This window comes from Lissotriton vulgaris, chromosome 5, assembly GCF_964263255.1.
Source record: "Lissotriton vulgaris chromosome 5, aLisVul1.2, whole genome shotgun sequence".
Lineage (NCBI taxonomy): Eukaryota > Metazoa > Chordata > Amphibia > Caudata > Salamandridae > Lissotriton > Lissotriton vulgaris.
This window is the reverse complement of record NC_141693.1, coordinates 804,015,955-804,036,437: the sequence shown is the minus strand read 5'-3', so window position 1 is coordinate 804,036,437 and position 20,483 is coordinate 804,015,955. Positions and strand designations below refer to the sequence as shown.

The window sequence follows — 20,483 nt, the reverse complement described above, 5'->3', positions numbered from 1 at the left end:
TGCCTCCACTGGGACAATATTTCTAGAAAGCAATATTTAGGACACAATATTTATGTCAGAAGATAAGTTGGTTCTGGTTTCTAGTACCATACCCAGTGTGTTCTATGCACAACTGCCAAAACTGCTGTCTTGCACTCCCATGTCACCTCAGCTCATATTTCCCCCAAAAGGAGTGCAACTCTTTAATGTTTTTTATTTTTCATATATTTCGTTCTTGGTGATATGCAGTAACAATACAACACCGTTACATAAACTGAAACTACAAACTGAGTTACATTCATTCAGTTGTGGACAGGCCATTTATCAGATACATACGTATGTACAGCCCCATCACAACCCCGTTCAAATATGCCTCTGAATGTTCTTTGTTCAATGTATAGTATATTACGACTTCTTGCAATAGGGTCCTGATAAAGGTCCGGCTAGGAGATGAATCGTGGATTTGGGGCCAGAATTATTAACGGACAGAATTACCGATTGTGGTTGGTAATGCCTCGTTTGCACAATGAGATTATACATTCAATATGGAATGAGGAATAACCACATGACCCTGGGATTACCATGTCCTTTTTCACATGGACATTCCAAATTCCAGGAACCTTTCTGCTCCCATACACCAGCTACACGCTGCACTTGCTAAATGGGAGCGGGGTCAAGGCGGGGGGGGGGGGGGGGGGGGGGAGGGGTGGGGGGGTAAGTGGGGGGGCAATGTGACGCAGAAGGGTGTGGCCACTTTGGGCTCTCCTGTGGCATGGCGGGGCGTCTCATGCTGTCACTGTGTGAAGGTAGGTTGGTATATAGGTAGGTGGTGGTGATGGATTGGTGGGGACCAGGCTGTGTCCCAGAAAGGATTCCAAAGTGGTTTAACCGGTAGAGGAACCCCAGTGAGGTAATTCATTTTAAGATTCCCTCACCTGGTAATTTCGGATGTGCCAATACAAAGCCACATAGAATTGTCCAGGGCAGTATTCCCGCCCTGCCTGGCGACTTGTAATCTTGCCCCAAATGTACTGATTAGCAGAAAGCGTGTCCCTCCCAAACGAAAGAACTCATTGTGTTTCTGTGGGGATTGAAGAAATAAGCCCACGAGAATCGTGGCTACTTCTTTACTTCTCACGACTTCATGGTTCAGTCCCTTCTTCCTGAGAACCATCATCGGGATCGGGAGGGTCTGGAATCGTCATACGATAACATGTCCACCACAAACACACAGCACAGAGCATGTGGCGTGACCAAGGTGCCCTTGGCACGAATTCGAGCATGGGAAATGTCCCACCTGTCCCTGTCCGGGCAGTAGAAACATTGATAATAGGGCAGCAGGGGGGTACCTTACAGCCATGGACCCCGGTGCCACTGCACCTGCTGCTCCATTGATAGCTACACTCCTGTTTATGAACAGTAACAGAGCTGGCTCCTGCTCTCCCTGTCCAGGTACTTTTCAATTACTCACGTGAATGTAATGCCAAAGTTCATGTGTCTCTATTTCGGAGACTAAGAAGGTTTATTACAGGTCAGGTCTCTAGCCCAATCCACTGATAAAAGTACAGACAGTCACACAGACAGCACTGGATTGGGACAGTAAGCATTCAACCAATTAATAATTAACCGCAACCAATCCTGTCTATGGTGTTTTAGGCAATGATGAGAGTCAGTTCTTCTGTGCGAGCCTCCTAACTAACTGCCCAAATGAGTGGCTCCTTTCGCTCCCCCCTTAAAATGTATTTCCCGGTGTGCGTCGGGACCTGTCGCCAGCTTACTGCATTCACTACCAGAACAAGTGCCATCAAAATCGCAGTCGTAAAACTCCCTGATTCTACGTTGCACACACACAGGTGTTTGCACAACGAGCACAGCTAATACTTGAGCAAATTTCGCAGTGTTCGGTTGCCCAAGCCATGGGACGGGCGCCTATCTTCCGCAAACAGAGACAGGGAGATTATGGTTCCACTTTGGACTGGTCCCTGCCCTGCCCACTTACTTCTTCTTGTTCAGGTGTCCTATAAACGTATGGGGGAAGCCCAAGGGCAACCAATGGAGGCGCCAATATTACCAAACTAAATATACCTGATGGGGAGAGATCATTAATGAAGCGTAAATTGCTGGCCTTGGGGAAATATATCACCAAATTAATATTTTAAGCCCAATACTACAATTTGTGGTTATAATATTTATTTGATGATAATGCCCTTTCTATCATCCGTATGGGTTGGACTTGGGCGACTAATGTTTAATATAGCGAAGCATGCACGGCAAATGTATCCAAGAGTAACATTTCTTTTTAGCAAGCATGGCTAGCTTCAGTCACAGTGAGTGCCTTTGACTAATAAAGGCGAAAATAAATTAGCTAAGGAGGAACTGACTAAATAGGTCTGCTCTTTGCAAGAACTACCAACTGATCAGTACAGCCAGGTGTCCCAGAAGATGAGTCCCCCATCTGATCAATGGGTACGTTCAAATGTGTTACATGTCCTATACAGCTCTTTCCTTGTCCTGTGTATTATCTGGAACAAGATCCATGCGTGCATACACCCGGCAGAAAGTACTACACAACAAACCCCTTCTCTGGAGATAAAATATTCAATTTGATTCACCAATTAAATAAAACAAGAAGTCTCCAGGGCATTCAAGACTCAGTCAGTCAGTCAAAAGATGCGTTATTTCGGCCTACAGGACCTTAAAAGCACATGTGAAACAATTACAAATTCATTACAATTTATCGATGTAAACAATTTTGTATACTCATTAGAAAATATAAGAACATCTAAAAAGTTAAAAAGATAAAATATTGAATAGCTTGGTAGACATTAAGGGCCAGATGTAGGTAAGTTAATTTTACCGATTCATAAATACCGAATTTTACCGATTCGGTATTTATGAATCGGTAAAATTGAAGGGGGGAGATGTAGAAAGAATCGGTAATTGAATTACCGATTCTGTAAGAATAGGTATTTACCGAATCGGTGCCCATTGATTCCTATGGGCATTGAAGCCCATAGGAATCAATGGGCATTACCGAATCGGTATTTACCGAATCGGTAAATACCGAATTTTGCAAGGGTGCAGGGGGTGTCACTTTGACACCCTCTAGCACCCCGATTTAAGGCATGTGTGACATGTAGCACACAGACATGCCCTAAGGGCATGTCTGTCTGTCACATGCCATAGGTGTGCATGCACACATGTGCATGCACACCAGGAATCGGTATTTTACCACCACATTGGATTGGGTGGTAAAATACCGAATCGGTAAGGCCTGTGGGACTCAGAAGAGTCCCACCTACATCTCAGAATTACCGAATCGGTAAAAATACCGATTCGGTATTTTACCGATTCGGTAAATTTACCGATTCGGTAAATTTACCGAATCGGTAAAATATGCCCCCTACATGCCAAATACTAAATACCGGTCGGTAACGGCCGAAATCAGCCGTTTCCGACCGGTATTTCGGCTCCTACATCTGGCCCTAAGTATCTCGATCATAAAATGCAAAGTCGACTGTATTAAGAGATAAAAAACTAATTAAAATGCGGTGTCCGGGGTCTTGGAAAGTGCAGAGGGTGGGCAGTTTAAACTTGTACTTTCTTTAAAACTGCGCAACGAGCACACCACATTGAGAACAAGTAACGGGAGGCAGAATAAACAATTGGCATGCTGGTATCATATTTCAGGATTCTGTAGGCCTGTAGGTAATGGGAAGTTCCAAGGTTCCTACAAAGCTGTCTTAACCAACGAGCCCTTATAGCCTTATAGGTAGGGAAGAAAAACAGCACATCAAGTCGGTCTCCGTGCAGTTTTTGCAAGACGGACAATCTTTCTTCAGACTACCCCCCTAGTTATAGGTAACAGCACATAAGAGGAGTACGCCATGCCTGAACTGTTTTTTAGCTAGATAGGGCTGTATGTCATCAATGCTAGGTTCTAGGAGGTATAGGAATTTCACATCTAGAAAGGATGTAGTAAGTGTGCATGTCCTGGGGCCCCTCTGGAGTAAATTGAGATGGTGATCCTTAATGTTTTTTATCAGGGCTTTTCTTGGTGTTACCAAAGAGCTTTCTTCCGGGCTTTCCCATAAGTCTCCCATTCCAATGGCTACAAAGGAGTTCTTAATATAGGTGAGACAAAAAATGTTGTTTGCCCCCCCTCAATTCCTCCTTATACGTGGATAACTCTGAAGTACTCCATAGGCGGCACCAGTAAAGTAGGGGTCTGAGCGCTACCTCCTGTTGCCATTGGGCTCACGCCCAGGTCCATTCGGAGCGGAGTTAAAGGGGTGCTATTGGGAAGACCCACTAGCTGTCTAAGGAATGAGTTTTCGATCCTTACGAGTTGTTTGGTTGGCCTATGGCCCCATAATTCAACTCCATACATGGCAGCCCCTCTAACTTGCGCCTTATGGATTTCCAACACTGGCCCCAGCATCTTACGTACACACTTCCTCTGCTGTTTCGCAAGGTCCCCTGACGTTTGTGTCAGCTTCAGACAAACCTTCCTGATCTGGTCACCCCACTCCATTTTCTCATTGAGGGTTAGGCCCACATAGGGCCAGATGTAGGTCGGTCGGTAACGGCCGAAAATCGGTATTTTCGGCCGTTACCGACCGGTATACATGATTTGAAATGTAGGGGCACAATTTTACAGAATCAGTAACTTTACCGATTCGGTAAAGTTACCGATTCTGTAAAATACCGAATCGGTATTTTTACCGATTCGGTAAATCTCAGATGTAGGTGGGACTCTTCTGAGTCCCAAAGGCCCTACAAAATCGGTATTTTACCACACAATCCTATTGTGTGGTAAAATACCGATTTCAGGTGTGCATGCACATGTGTGCATGCACACCTAGCCATGTGACAGACAGACATGCCCTTAGGGCATGTCTGTGTGCCACATGGCGCACATGCCTATTTGTGGGGTGCCAGAGGGTGTCAAAGTGACACCCCCTGCACCCTTGCAAAATTCAGTATTTACCGATTCTGTAAATACAGAATCGGTATTTCCCATTGATCCCTATAGGCTTTGAAGCCCATAGGAATCAATGGGAAATACCGATTCTGTATTTACCGAATGTTACAGAATCGGTATTTCCACATCTGGAAATACCTACATGTCAACCACATTGATTTACCGATTTTCAATTACCGAATCGGTAAAATTCGGTAATTAAAAATCGGTAAATTAATATTACCTGCATCGGGCCCATAGTCACAAGCAGAGACTTTCTGTAAAACTTCCCTGGCTAATTGTGGATTGGGACCCTTTGAGTGGCCTGCATTGAACACCATATATTTTGTTTTCTGGGTGTTCATTTCCAGCCCTGTGTTCTTGCAGAATAGAAAAAAATATCTAGTGCCCTTTGAATACCCATCTGTGATTTTGACAGCAGGAGTCTGTCATCTGCGAACATCAAGGCAGTTACCTTGCGGCCAGCTAGTTTTGGAGCATCTATGTCCCCTCCCGCTGCCAATATTCCCACTAGGCCATTTATAAAGAGACAAAAAAGGGTTGGGGCTAGGACACACCCCTGTCTCACACCTCTCTCTATGGGTATACGATCAGTGAGATCTCAATTCTTTCCAAATCTAGTTTGGGCATAGTTGTTCGCATGCAATCTTTTCAGGATCTCGCCTAAGTACAGAGGCACCCCTAAATCAGATAGGATAGCCCATAATTTTTCTCTAGGCACTAGATCAAAGGCCAATTTCAAGTCCACAAAGATCATTTAGAGACTGCCACCCTCCAAGATTACTGTTTCCCAGTGCAAAAATTGCAACCTGAACACTTGATCAATTGTGGACTTTTTTGTACGATAACCGGCCTGATAGGAGGCAAGAATGGAAAACTCCTCCATGTAGTTCTGCAATCGGTCCAGGAGCACTTGGGCAAAGATTTTTTGTGCGACATCAATGAGGCTAATAGGCCAATAGTTTGCAGGATAGTTGAGTGAGCCCTTCTTGAAAATAGGGATAATTTCAGCCCCTAGCCATGTTATGGGGATCTCCATTCCCTGTAGTATAGCGTTAAATATGCTCCGAAGGGAGGAGGAGCTTAGCGCGCATCCAAGATGGTCGCGTGAGCACAGGGCTCCCAGGACCCTCGCCACTCTTCGCAACTTATCCTGATAACATCCTGAATTCTTGTACGGATTATTGAAGATGAACCTTGACTGAGTTCATAACTCTTTTCAGATTTTAATTCGGACTCAGGAAACCGAAATTACAGCGATTTGAACTTTTGAGGCCCACCTTGCGGTAAGCCGGGTACTTGGCGAATTGTGAAGCCGGGACGAAGTTGAATAACAACGGCAGTGGGGTCTCCCCAGTAGCCCTACTCCAACTTTCGGTTTTGTTTCTGGGTCCTGGCATGGTCTGATTACGAGAAGGTTCCGCTTGGTCGGGGACCTGTCCAGCCTCTATTCAGTGTGAGTGCGACTTTACCATCTCAGCCGATTGGGTCAAGTCGTGACTTTGTCTTGGCCGCACAAGCCAGTTTTTGTGGACTGTTGGTGCCTTGCCCGCAGGCGGCCATTTTCACTAGGTCTCGCGGGCCCCTCCGGGGTGCATATTCCAGCATGGCAGCCAGGGGCAAAGTCGAGAAACGGAAGACTAAGACGCCCCTTCGTGGGGGACCGGTCCAATCCAACGTTATGGACCGGTACACTCAATCCAAAGGATCTCCTGGAGTCCCCAGTCGTACCCCGGAGGACGCCAAGGAGGACCCAACCGCCCCCACTGATCTGTCCCTGCAGGACATCATGGGCGCCATTACCAAGATGAAGGAGACCATCAGCCAGCAATATGAGGCTCTTGCTCATAAAATTGACACGGTTGCCATTGATGTCACCCTGATCAGAGCCGACCTGTCTAAGACCAACGAGAAGGTGAAGTCGTTGGATCTGAAGACTTCCAGCCTCACGGCCAATGTGTCTGAACTTCAGACCGAACTTGGCAATTTGAAATCGGCTAATGACCTGATGTCCCATCGGCTGGAGGATTTTGAGAACAGGGCAAGACGCAACAACATCCGCGTCATTGGTGTTCCGGAAAATCCCGAGACTCACTCGATTGACCTCCTGGTTGAAGATATTCTCCTGAACCACCTTGCCCCTTCTGGACTGAGCAAGTTCTTCGCAGTGGAGCGTGCCCATCGCGTTCCGGGGGGAAAGCCTAAGCCGGGCGCTTCTCAGAGGCCTATCATAGCCAAACTTTTTCATTTCAGGGATCGTGATGCTATCCTGCAGGCGTCGAGAGTGAGCGGCCCTGTGAAATTTGAGAATTCCACGGTTAACTTTTACCTGGACTTTACTCAGCTCGTCCAGAGACAAAGGATGGGCTTTCAGGGAGTTAAGCGACGTCTCCGGGACTTAGGATTGAAGTACGCAATGCTTTTCCCTACTAGCGTTCGTGTGGAATACGAGGAACGGACATTCTTTTTTGAGCGGCCGGAAAATGTGAGTGACTGGCTGGATTCCCTGCCTGGCCGAAACGACCGGACTGAGCACCCTGGTGGTGCTGAGGATGGTGAGCCTGCACAGAAATGACCTTTCGGCTCCTGAACCCAGAATATTAGACATTGCTCATCTGGGTTCTATTTCTTTTGTATACTATGTTTCATTGATGTTCTCTTCTGAGTGGCGGGAGGGACGGGCCTCTTCCCTCCTCCAGGGTCTTTTTGTAGAGTGGGAATGTTAGGGCGACAGGCACACTGCATGTTGGGGTGGCTTTTTAGTCTACTGCAGGAGTGCAGGGAGGGGGGAGTTGTAACGGGTGTTGGTTGGGTGGTGGGAAGGGGTGTTTGTGAATGTGTTTTTCTTTCTCAAGGCAACGTATTGGTTTCTTCTATGATTCAAGTGTCCTGCTCTTTGTGGGGTGACTCATGCATCACTTGTGGGGATGGGGGGTAGTGGGTTGAGGTTAATATCTTGGAATGTCAATGGATTGGGTGATCGCATAAAACGGGGTGTTGTACTGCAGTATCTGCATCGCTTGTCTCCTGATGTGGTACTTTTGCAGGAGACGCATTTGGTGGGAAATATGTGTCATGCTATGAATAGGTGGGGTTATCGCCTGGTCGCACACTCCGGGTTCACCACTGGTTCTAGAGGGGTGGGTATTCTGGTTTGGTCTTCTCTCCCTCTAGAGATTGATGACGTAATCCTCGACGACAGAGGGCGTTATGCCGCCCTCACTGGTAGGTGGGAGGGTAAGACTCTTTCATTGCTCACTGTATACGTTCCCCCGGGTCTCCAGACCTCTACCTGCTCAGATGTTGGCAGTGAGATGCTGGAGCTCCCTGATTGCATTCTCCTTATGGGTGGGGATTTCAATTCTGTGCTTTCTGGCAGTATGGATCGTCACCCCCCCAGGGATCTTCCTAATTCCCAGTCATGGCTCAATGGGTTCTTAGACACCTTTGGTCTGGTAGACTGCTGGAGGTTAACGCATCCGACACAGAGTCAGTACACCTTTCACTCTAGGGCTCATGGGAGTCTCTCCAGACTTGATTACATCCTTATGCCCGCTGCCCATCTTCCTCTGTTAGGGAGATCAGACACCTGGCCCGGGGCATTTCGGATCATTCTCCATTGTGGCTCTACATGGACACTGGGGTGAATGCTGCGGGGCGGATCGCCCCTATCAACCCCTGGTACCTGCGTAATCCCAAGACCCGTAATAGTCTGATAAAGACCCTAGACCACTATTTTCTGGAGAACGAGGGGTCTGTTTCGTCTCTGTGTCCCTGTGGGAAGCCTTTAAAACTGTTATCCATGGACAGGCCCTATCTTTAATAGCTGAAACCAAGAAAGCTAGGAATCAGGAGGTGGTGAGTCTTGAGGTGGAAATATTGGAATTGGAGGCTGACCTAGAATCAGGCGTTACCCATGATAGACTCCACGCCCTTGGTCTGAAGCAGCTTGACTATAAATCCCTTGTCACGGATGCTGCCAAGACGATGTACAGGGAGCAGCAGGGTAGACTGTATGATGTTGGGGATAAGGCAGGTAAATTGATTGCGTGGCTTGACAAGAAGGAAAGAGCGAATCGTGTGGTCCCTGTGATTCAGACTTTAGATGGTGAGAGTGTGACTAACCCGAGTGAGATTGTGGAGTGTTTTGCGGATTATTTTCGTGCGGTGTACTCCCCGGTGTCCGATAGAGATGAGGACGACTCCCATTCATTGCTGCGGGACATTGCGCTGCCTTGCCTTTCTGGGGAGGATCGAGAGTGCATGGAGGCTCCGTTGTCTGTAAACGAGATTGCGACCGCAATTCGTTCTCTCCATTCGGGCAAGGCTATGGGCCCGAACGGCTTGCCTATTGAGCTGTACAAACTGCGCCCGGATAAAGTCGCACCATATCTTCGCGATATGTTTATGGAGTCACGTGATCCTGGCACCTTCCCTTGTGACCAGCGTTTGGCAACGATCGTAGTAATTCCCAAGGAGGGCAAGCCTCGGGATCGCTGCGCATCATACAGGCCCATCTCCCTGTTGAATGCTGAGCCTAAGGTTCTTGCCAAGGTCCTCGCTAATCGTCTGCTTACAGTGATTTGTGACCTGATCCATCCGGATCAATCCGGTTTTATTCCACACCGGAACACTGCTCTAAATTTGCGGCGCCTACATGGTGTTCTCGCGAGGGCGGGGTCTCTTCCGGAGCCAGCCATCTTGGCTTCCTTGGACGCCACGATGGCCTTTGATACGATAGAATGGTCCTATCTCTGGGCCGCCCTCGAGAAATTTGGTTTTGGTTCTGAATTTGTCGGGTGGGTGAAACTGTTATATACGGAACCGCTGGCTCAGGTGGTGGTCAACGGTCGAGTGTCCAAGTCCTTTACTCTCGGGAGGGTTACTAGGCAGGGGTGCCCGCTGTCCCCCCTGCTCTTTTGCTTTAGAACCGCTTGCAGCCTGGCTCCGATGGGAGCCGTCGATAAAGGGCATTCAGTGGGCCCCCGATTTTGAGGACCGAGTCTCGTTGTATGCCGACGATATCCTTTTGTACCTTACCTCCCCTCGTAAATCCCTTAACGTCCTGTTCGACGTTCTCACCTCGTTCAGCAAGAACTCGGGCTTGATCATAAATTGGTCTAAATCTTGAGTATACGTTATCTCGGGCGGCCTTCCCCCATTACCAAGTAGATTTCCCATTCAGATCTCTCAATCCGGCTTTAAATATTTGGGGATCTTTATATCGCTAGACCCAGCTGCCCGCTATGAGCACAATCTCCATCCTCCTCTCCGAAGATTGAAACTAGACGTGGTTCGGTGGCGTAGATTGCAGTTATCGCCGCTCGGCCGCACGGCACTCTTTAAAATGATGTCCCTGCCCAGGTTGTTATACGCACTCCAGAATTCGTTCGACGTCATTCCGGCAAGCTACTTTCGGGAGGTGGAAGGTTTACAGAGGAGGCTCGTTTGGGACGGCCGCGCACGTATTGCTCTTGCAAAGCTAACTCTCCCCTGGTATGACGGGGGCATGGCGCTCCCGGATATCAGGAGGTACTATTGGGCCTCCCAGTTATCCGCAATCGACCACGCAATGAATGCACCCAGTCCAAATCCGGCATTCGAGATGGATAAACATCAGTTGCCTGGCGGTAACGACAATAGGGCGCTCTATTCTCGGACAGCGGGGAGGAATCTAACGGGACCCACCAAGATTGCGGTGCGTGTGTGGAAGGATGCGAATGCGGCCATGGGATGGAATGATCGATTGACACGAGCGACCCCTCTGTATGCTTCTGAACGACTGGGATGCCTCTGGACAACAAAAGGTTTTGAGAAATGGCTTATGATTGGTATAAGCAGAGTGGGTGACCTTTGGGTGAAAGGCGCGGTCAAGACCTTTGAGGTGCTTCAGAGTGAGTATGAGTTGAGTGAGAGAGAGTTTTTCAGGTATGCGCAGGTCCGCCATGCCTTGACGCCGGTCTTCGCTGCCGATGGTAATGTTCCCGAGTCCTCCCCACTCGAGGACCGTATACTTGATGGTCATCTGCCCGATAGTACGATCTCATTGATTTATAAGAAGTTAATCAACAATCGGGCAGATCTCCTTCTGCGTCTCAGGGAGGCCTGGACTGGAGACGGGTTGGAGTTGGATGACGAAGACTGGCAGTCAGCACTGTCTTCCTCGAAAGAGGTCGCCATTCCCGCCCGTCTCCGTCTCGTCCAACTCAAAATTCTTCATCGGGTGTATGTTACTGGTCCTCGTTTGGTTGCTATGGGCTATGCAAGCGGGGTGTGGATTGAGTGCTACCTTTCTCCATATCATTTGGGAATGCCGTGAGGTGGCGGCGTATTGGAATCGTGTGCATGCGGTAATGGAATGTGTCACCGGGGTCGCTCTGCTGCCTGAGGCTCGGAGATGCTTGCTGAATGTGGGGGAGCCGAATGATTTCAACGTCGCTCAGGCCCGGTGGACGGCCCTTGGGAACATGATCACAAAGAGGGATATTGCACAGCTGTGGGGTTCCCAACGGTCCCCCACCGTGTCAGTATGGAAGGAGAATATGGACTGGTGAATGTTTAGAGAGAAGACTGTGTATTTGGCTAGGGGCAAACCTAGGGCGTGGAATAAAATCTGGGGTAAATGGAACGCCTACCGAGGGAACGTCTGTACACCCCCGTTTGAGGACAATCCGTACATTTCTCTGTCCCCCTGATCCTGACATTCCTGGAAGAATTTACTCTTTTTCCTGATTATCTGACTTCCCCACTGACTCCCCCCCTGGTCATCTCTATTGCTTTCCTGATTATCTATCCTGTATTGAAGGTCCCCCCTGTCGGAGCTCGACTTTGTCCATAATGCTTCCGCCTTGAGATTTGTTTGTCTGTTTTTTCTTTTCGTTCTTTTCTAAAAAACAAAATAACTATATCCTGATTCCATCCTGTGTTGCTGAGAATTGTATCCTGTATTTTGCCGGACCTCTAGGGGATCAGTCGCTGCTTTGTGATGTTTTACGACTGCTTTTTATGCTCTAGCGGCCGGCCCCTGTGGTTGTAGGCCCATACTTGTAATGATATTTGCATTGCACAATAAAGTTTTTCGAAAAAAAATAATATATATATGCTCCGGAGATAGGGGGCCCAAACACTAGGTTCATGGCGATAGAGATCGCCAGGGATCTTATCTAGCCCCGGGGCCTTAGCAGGTACTACTCGGGCAATTGCGGCCGTTACCTCTTTTACAGAAACTGCTGGGGTTTCCGAGCTGACTAGGTGTGTGAGGGAGGTGGAGGTTTCGGCTTGCTCAAGATTACCCTCTTCCTAGAGTAACGTAACTGAAAGTGTGCCCTCCAGACCTCCGCGTCCAAGTTTGGTTCGAAAGCATGATTATCCTCCTTTGTGTCTAAGCTTATTAATTTCCAAAAGGTCCTCATGCCCCTCCTGTTAAAGCATCTCTCAAACGATCCCACTTTTCTATTTCCCATTCCTTTTCAGCTTGTTTAATTTCATGTTTGTATAGTATCCTGTTTCCCTTCATCACCAGCTTATCATTACTTTTAAAAGCTGTCAACAGGTTTGTCTTAGCCTTACGGCATTTGCCATTCTACCAGGGTTGTCTAGGAGCACTGCCTGCCTTTACTTGTATTATTTTTACAAAGCTACCCGCCAGAGCAGGCACTAATCCTTGGTGATTTTCTGCTATTTTACTGAGGGCGCGGACAGAATCTCCGGACTCACTTAGTTGGATTGCAACCTCCAAATAAGGCAAAATTGTTTGGTAAAGTGAGGATAATCTGTCTTGGGATTCACATAGGGTGCCCCATCTTACTCTCCTCCTACAACTAGTTTGGATTGGCCCTGATGTTTTCAGCGAATGGTCCTTAGGGGCTTCTCCAATATATGGAGAGTCCAATTCTAGGATCAGAGGATTATGATCACTATCGTATCTAGAAACAATCTTAAAATTGACCAACCGATGCCAGGATTTAGTATTCTCCATATTATAATCTAGGATCGAAGGGGAACCCACCTGTTATAGGTGAAATTTGCCGGACTGTCAGAGTTAGAACGCCCATTGCACACCCTAAGCAAATAATTCAGGGTGAGGGTGTTCAACTGAACAACTAATCATGTCCATGCCCGTACTGCCTGTGCATCGGTCACTGGCATGGCCCAATGCAGGTCCTTGTCATTTGGGTCATCAGCCTCCAGGTCCTTCAATGGTTCTTACTGACAATTAAAATCACCAGCCAAGATCACTGTGTCATTGTCAATGACTGTGGATATGAATGAGGATAGTTTCTCGAGGGTGGAAGACTCTTGCCCGTATCCGGTTGGACATGAGTATACATTAATAAGCACTAACCTAGGCCTGGCTGGAGAGCTCAGAATAATACAAAGAATGTCACTAGGTGATGTCTCCACCTGCTTCGCTGTGCAACCCAAATGTGTAGCAACCCAAGTAGTAAGTTCCCCAGATGGTCACCCTCCCCCCCCAGATGTGGCAGGTACGCTGTAGGTTGCGTAACCGGGTCTATGGGTTGTCTCCCTGGTCCAGGTTTCCTGCAGCATACATATATCTGAGTCTCGGATGAAGGTACCCCACTGTGGGTTGTCTATTTTGGAGCGGAGACCTGCCACATTCCAAGACAGTATTTTGAGCTTCAATGAGAAGTTTGTGGGGTTGCTGAGATTTTAAGACTCCCTATCCAATGGCCAGTGACCGCTCCTAACTATGGACTGATGAGCCTCTGCAGTTATTGGAGGTGGGTTTGCCAGCTGTTGGACATTGTAGACCTCCGGTAGTAACTCTGAAATTTTGTTGAGAAGAAGTTTTCCTTTCGCCACTACTGTCTCCCCTACCCTCTACTAGTCCTTGCGTATGAAGCATAGGAATGTCAATGCCTCTAATTTCTGCCCTTCTCTCATGTGGCCCATCTTTAGATGTTTCCAGTCAATCTATGTCCTTCATAATACTAAGAGCCGCATAGTGATTTTTCAGTGGGATGTTATATCTAGATTGGTTCCAGCCCCCACCACCATCCGTTCTAAGTGGCAACTGCTTATGGCTAGGAGGCTTGTAGAACAACCCCAGTGGTAGAATGTGGATCCCTGTTTGCTCAACTGTCTAGTTACCCACCTTGTCGAGCAATGTTTGAACAAGGTTGGGCGACCCAAATGATAACTCCACACAATCACCCCCAGGCAACTTCTTGGAACTGCCTATCCAACCAACCTGTCTGGCCATTTTGAATTCAGTAAAGAGTGGGGAGGATAATCCAGTTCTTAAGCTTAGCAGAGACAGTGCTTTATTTTTAAGTGAAGACCAGTGTTCCTTAGTGCCATCAGGCAACATGGGGACATTGGCTAGCACTATCGTATAAGGAGTTGCTTCCGGTGGAAGGTGTAGGGTGTTTATGACGGATGTACTTCTTGGTTTGTGAGATGCTTTGTCTTGTCCAATTTTCTTTGGTGATTTCCTTATGTTTACAAGTCTAAGTCTACCAGTTAAGGGTTAATTTTGAATATTTAATAAACTTTCCTGGATAGAACTTTTGGCCTGTGACTTGTGGTGCACAGTAGACGGGCCTGCCTGGATCTGTCTCATGTGCAGGGGAGCTAATTGACCTGATAGTGGTGTAGTCACGAGACCAGGGTTTGAGGGTCCTGATTGTGAAAGCAAGGGCCTATCATCCCCAGTTTTTTGTATGTCCTTTGTGGTACAATAACAGTGGCAGGGATTAGTCAATGGCGGCTGGCTAATCAACGGCCCTGGCTAGCTTGGCCGAGGCTGCTGCATCTGTTCAAGTTTATCAATACTCGCTTTAATTTGATTTAATTTTTGAAGTAGGGGTTCTAATAGGGTTGTAGCCAGCCCTCCCATTTTTCCCCAGAACTCTCTACTTACTGTGCCCTGTATAGAAGTTGTGGGACTTGTGGGGGTGGCTATATTACCGGGATTAATTGCAGAAGGAGGCCCTTCAGCCACCTCCTCTTTGAATTGACTTGACTTGACTTGATTAAACGTACTCTTCTGTCCCCTAGTGTTTATTTTGGTTTTGGCATTGGCCTCCCTCAACACAACACTATCCTTTTCTTTAGTGGTGTTGCTAGTCGTTATCCTGGTAGGGGGAGTACTCTCTTGGCGATCAATGCTGTTAAAAGCCTCTAACGGATCGAGCTGTCCTTGGGGGAGTTTTGGTTCCAAGGATAATCTTCACTCCGTCAGAGCGATTTCATGGATAAGGGTTGACTCAGCTCGTAACATAAAAGCATCAAGAGTCCCTACCACACCCTGTCCTGGAAGGGATTTTCTTTTATTCATTTTGTCAATGTATCAATATGCTCTGCAGCAAAAAAGGCCCTGTAACAAAAACGACCCACAGGGGCCCAAAACCGGTCCCCACACTTGTGGCACACCGGGGAATTGCCCGGTGCCCGCAACGGCCAGTCCGGCCCTGTCTCTCGCTTGTGAGAAATATTGTATAAAACAAGGGGCTTGCAGCCCATTCATTGCTTAGCATTTGTTGGCTTCATTGTCCCTCTTATTAGCTGTCTTCTAATTGGCCAGGACGTGCTGGCATCACTTCCTCTTTCGCTGATTTCGAGTGATTGAAATACTTCTTCCCTGTAATCCTCGATGAGCCTTTTGTCATTTGTCGAAATGTTTTATTATGTCACACACACTTCAAAAAATATATTTTCTCCTTTGAAATGGATGTTTATTGTGACAAAAGATGTTATCTGCTTTTATTGTGACAAAAGATGTTATCTGCTTCCAAATGTATTTTCACTAAGCCTTGTAAATGGGTGCAATTGCTTTTTTATGTGATGGGATTTTAACCCAAATGACATTTTTTCACCCATAGGGAGATTAACTGATTTGCTCAGATTCACATGAGTGTTGTGCCAAGACTTACCAAGCATTGGAAAAGCCAAAAGGTCTCGCTTTTTGGACATTTGGCTCTGGCATTGCCTTTTGATTCAACTGTTACAGCATGGGCTTGGCCTATTTATGCAGTGACTTGTAGTCTTGCTGTAAAGCAGTGTGACTGCTCTATAGCATGGCTACAAATAATAATGGAAAATGGACTATTATGCATCCAGCGCTAATACAATTTTTTTTAAGTTCAGTAAACTTATGTTGTGTCATAGCACTTTTTAAAATGTGTTTTAGTCACTACAAAACACCAGCTTTGCTGTACAGCATGGCTATAAAACATTGCCAATAGCTCTCAAAGGCGAGACCTATTGGCTTTGCTGATGCTTATATGCAATCTCTTATGATACATTTCAGTAAATTTAGCACATATCCTGGTTTTCAGAGAGAGTCAACTGAGTACAGAGGGAAGCATGTTTTCGTGTGCTCCTGTTCAGAATTACTTATCAACCCCCTAGTATGAAGACATTTAATTAATACAGGTGATAAAGTGTGTAAATGAAGCTTTTAATTTCCACAAGCCCCACCTTGTCTGTGTTTTCTATTTTGGTGAATGCTGCCAATTAGGTCATGTTGTGCCTGGTGGAAAATTGTAGTCCCACTTCTATGTTTGTATAATAACCTGTTTTTTGGTTTTCAAAATCTGGTCATCCTGCCACTGTCATGCCCCTATTCCTCAACCACAAACTTAACCCACACCCCAACATTATCAAGACTTACCCCACTCCTTACCTTCTGACCTTGAGCGCAGTGATCTTGGACCCTGCCGCTGAAAGTTAAAGACTGAATGAACTGCAATCTCTTCAAATGCAAGACATTGAAAATTGAAATGCTCATATGTGGGAACTGGTCAACCACCCAGCCATCGTCGAATGCCCAGGATCAGGAAGCCACACTAACCTTCACCAACGAATATGTGATGTCACAACGCGATCAAAATGATCGCAGTATCTAACATTGCAGTTTTTACAAACAAACAGTTGTTACAACAAATTGCGCTGGAGGGCGGAGGGCGCTGGACTTAGGAATAGTAAGATTTACTATTCCAACACCAGTCTACGTACAGTAGGGAAGGTGTTGCAATAGTAAATCTTACTATTCCTTAGGTTATAGCGCCATCCAGCGCAAGTCGATGTAACGACTTCCGTTGTAACGGCTGCGTTCTAACTGCATCGCAGTGTAATCACCGCGATGTAAAGGATGTTTCCCTCACCAACAAGGTCAAGTTACTTGGCGTCATCATGGACACAGAGCTTTCACATATCCGACCAACCAACACGTAACAAAATCTGCATATCACACTCTGAGGCTCTATCGATGAAATTTCCCTTTCCTGTGTGTTCTCACATTAACTTCAAGTAACTACTAATCACATTCTGTCCTGATGGTCTATGCTATGACATCACCATCCAGCTCCGGTGGATGCAGAACTTAGGAGCCTAGCTGCTCCTATACACCTGACCTTGGGAACACATTACAAGTACAGAACTGGTTCCCTGTTACCTAGTAGAATCTCCTTCAATGCACCCTGCTTCACATATCAGGCAACGAATGGCGTAGGCCCTTATGCCTGCAACAAACTGATAATGCTAACACAGATTACCCAAAGCAAAGGGCATGTAAACAATAATTCAAAACATTTACCACCAGGTCAAGAACACATTGCTATTAAATATTAATGCAAACAAATCTCCTAACACAAATTTCCAAAAGATGCCCCGTCACACATAACATGTATATCAAGATGGCAAAACATAGCCAACTTAGAGTTAATGAATTATGCAAGAGCAGATGTCTATAAAAAATGTGATAATCACACAACATGTACTTGTATTTACAAAGTGAAGATATATATACAAATATTACATAAAGCACACAGTTTACACAAACGCAACAAAGAGGTAAATATTGTCATTCCCACAATATCATTTGAATGTAATAGAGGTAAATGATGACCAGCTAATCCTTGAGATACACAGTGAGAAACATTTACAGCTATTCGAATTAAGAATGTTCAACATACAACTGGTTTTATCAAAGTGATATTTCCAAGTGGTCCAGTCCCTAATGTCAATGACATTCAGCACTCCAAAATTTAAAGGCTGTCTTCAGCAGAGCACACATATAATTGTAATATACTGGTTTGGACGTACTGCACAAGTTGTGCCAATAACATGAAGCGCTAATTATCACCCTTCTAAAAAATGCGTTCAGTCTTCATCAAACATAATGTACTTCAAGAGGAAAAGAAATCCTATACAGAAAAAAATGATTTATAGCGGTCACAATAAAAGTCACTAACCTGTGATCTTGTTGTCATGAGCTATGCATATTCACGACTCACAATCCCATCTACCTCTCACGCCACAGGTAGGTAAGTAGCAGAGAGTCCATGTCAGTGGGGTGAATGGGACTGGGAGGAGAGAAAGACACACACACCTTTCACTTGTTACGGGTTCAACTTGTGGGCACATTCTCATCTGGGTCAAACACAGTGTGCTAGCACCTCAGTGTGTGGACTTACAAACACAGATGTTAAGGTTGTAGATATACTGTACACTACAACAATTACACTTTTGACCCAGTTTTCATTACCCTGAGCAAGCAGGTTTCTACGGTATCTCTCAATGGATTTGGTACTGTTCAGGTACTGGTCTGAGCGATTAATTAAGGAGTACAAATTACTAATTGCTAGAGATAAGTGATAGACTGTTACAAACACCTTGGTAAACCCAGCAGTTGCATTCTGGTTAAAGCTTCACAGTGCACACACAATGTTCTTTCACACTCTCATTAATTTCTTTGAATGTCCACTACTTGTTTGGGGTAGGCATTTGCCTTATGCAATTGCAGAATTTAAGTGCGATAAATTAATCATGAGTTGGGATGTACCGTTTACTTCAGAGGAGAAGTGTTCTGCTGTTACTTTACAGGAGAATGTTTGAGGATGTCCATGCCTGAGGTCAGTGCCCAGATTTATAGAGAATTTGCATTAGGTTTGTGTTATGTTTTTAGTGCAACCCGACGCAGACTTTTGGGTTTTGTAAACCAAGGAAAATCACAATTTGTGTTAGTTTGTAACCCAAAGTAACACAACGCAGCACAATGTGCTCATTGCATTATATTGCATCAAGGCGCGTTTCATAGTTGGTTCATGGCTGTTCCCATGAACCACTCATGGCTTTTGATGCAAATCCCAGTCTACACAGAATTGCAGACAGGGGTTTTCACCAAATAACAGCGCGCCACATTCTCCATCCTTTCCGGGGCGTAGTGTTTTTCCATAGTTCAGTATGAATGGAGGAGAGATAGACATCAAACTGGGGGCATATTTACAGGGAGTCAATGCCACCAGAACGTCACTTTTTCAGATGTTCTGGTGGCGTTAACTCCTTTGACTTATTTACTTAACGTGGTTTAACGCCACCTAGTAAATAATGCCCCTTTTCACACAGCACTTGGCGTGATAGGGGCGTGCAATGGGTGTTGCAGTGGGCATTCCACCACAACACTAATTGCTTTTTGATGCTGCCTCATATTTACAAGGTATGGGGCAGCACCAAAAAGTAACGTCAAGGAATACCTGGTCTTAAGCATGCGATACAAGGAGAAATGTGTTACTTCTCCTTGTATTTTGCTCTTTCCACGTGTGCTGCATTCTGAAGCACACATAGATAGAGCAAATCGCCTCTAAAGATTGTTTATGTGCAGCAGGAAGGTATCCCTACCATCACATAAACAATTGCCCCAGCAGCGCAGGCACCCGAGCAAAATGGCGCTATGGTGCCTGCACTGGTGCTAGGCAGCGTTTTTAACGCCAGGGCTAGGGGTAACGCAGGGGCGCGCCCCAATCTTGTAAATACGGTGCATTCTGCATTTTAAAACTGTCAGAGAGTGGCGTTACCAATTTTGGCGTAAGACAGCACTCAGCCACTTTCTTGTAAGTATGCCCCCCAGTGTCACAGCTTGGAAACTAGAGAGTGAGAGGTCTATCCATCTTGCAAGCTAAGTGGTGCAATCATTGTCAACCAAGCTGACCTGTTGTAATATGGTAAGGATGAGATAGTTCTTATAGAGTTTCATAGATTTCTATACATTATTACTATCCATCTTCAACATATTGCTTGGCAGTTAGGAATTTCCTACCTTTTAGTCTATTACAACCTCAGCGATGCACTGGTTCAGAATGACATATGTTAATAATATGTAGGTACAAACTACCTTGCACATGTACATGGGTGACTGGTAGATTGCTGAAAATCTGCACTCCAAAGTAAGCTCCTTAGTCAATGCATTAAGAAATTGAGCAGCTACATGGGCATTACAGTCACACGTGCCTGCTAGTGGTCTAGAAAGGATGCACTCCAATTCAGCAGAGAACCATGAGATATTTTGTACAAAGATTTTGAAGAAAGTGAGCATGGCAACTTTTGATTTAGTTGTACATAAATAACATCATTAATCTGACATTACTTTTTTGGACCACTGCCATTTTAAATGTGGACATTTCAATTAAAAAGAAGGATTTGATGCATGTTTTGGGTCAGAACGATGATTTGATGTTTATGCATTAAGTTCGATCAACAGTGGCTGAAACTTTTG

At 45.9% G+C, this 20,483-nt stretch overlaps 1 long non-coding RNA gene across 1 annotated transcript in view; it reads right to left on the bottom strand.

The window, feature by feature from the left end:
- LOC147711610 (uncharacterized) overlaps window positions 1–20,263 on the bottom strand; it is a 91,380-nt gene extending 71,117 nt beyond the window's left edge. Inside the window, exon 1 of the long non-coding RNA XR_015295952.1 lies at window positions 18,184–20,263. This is a non-coding gene — a long non-coding RNA (uncharacterized LOC147711610). The remainder of the gene's footprint in view (window positions 1–18,183) is intronic.
- Window positions 20,264–20,483: the final 220 nt, after the last annotated feature.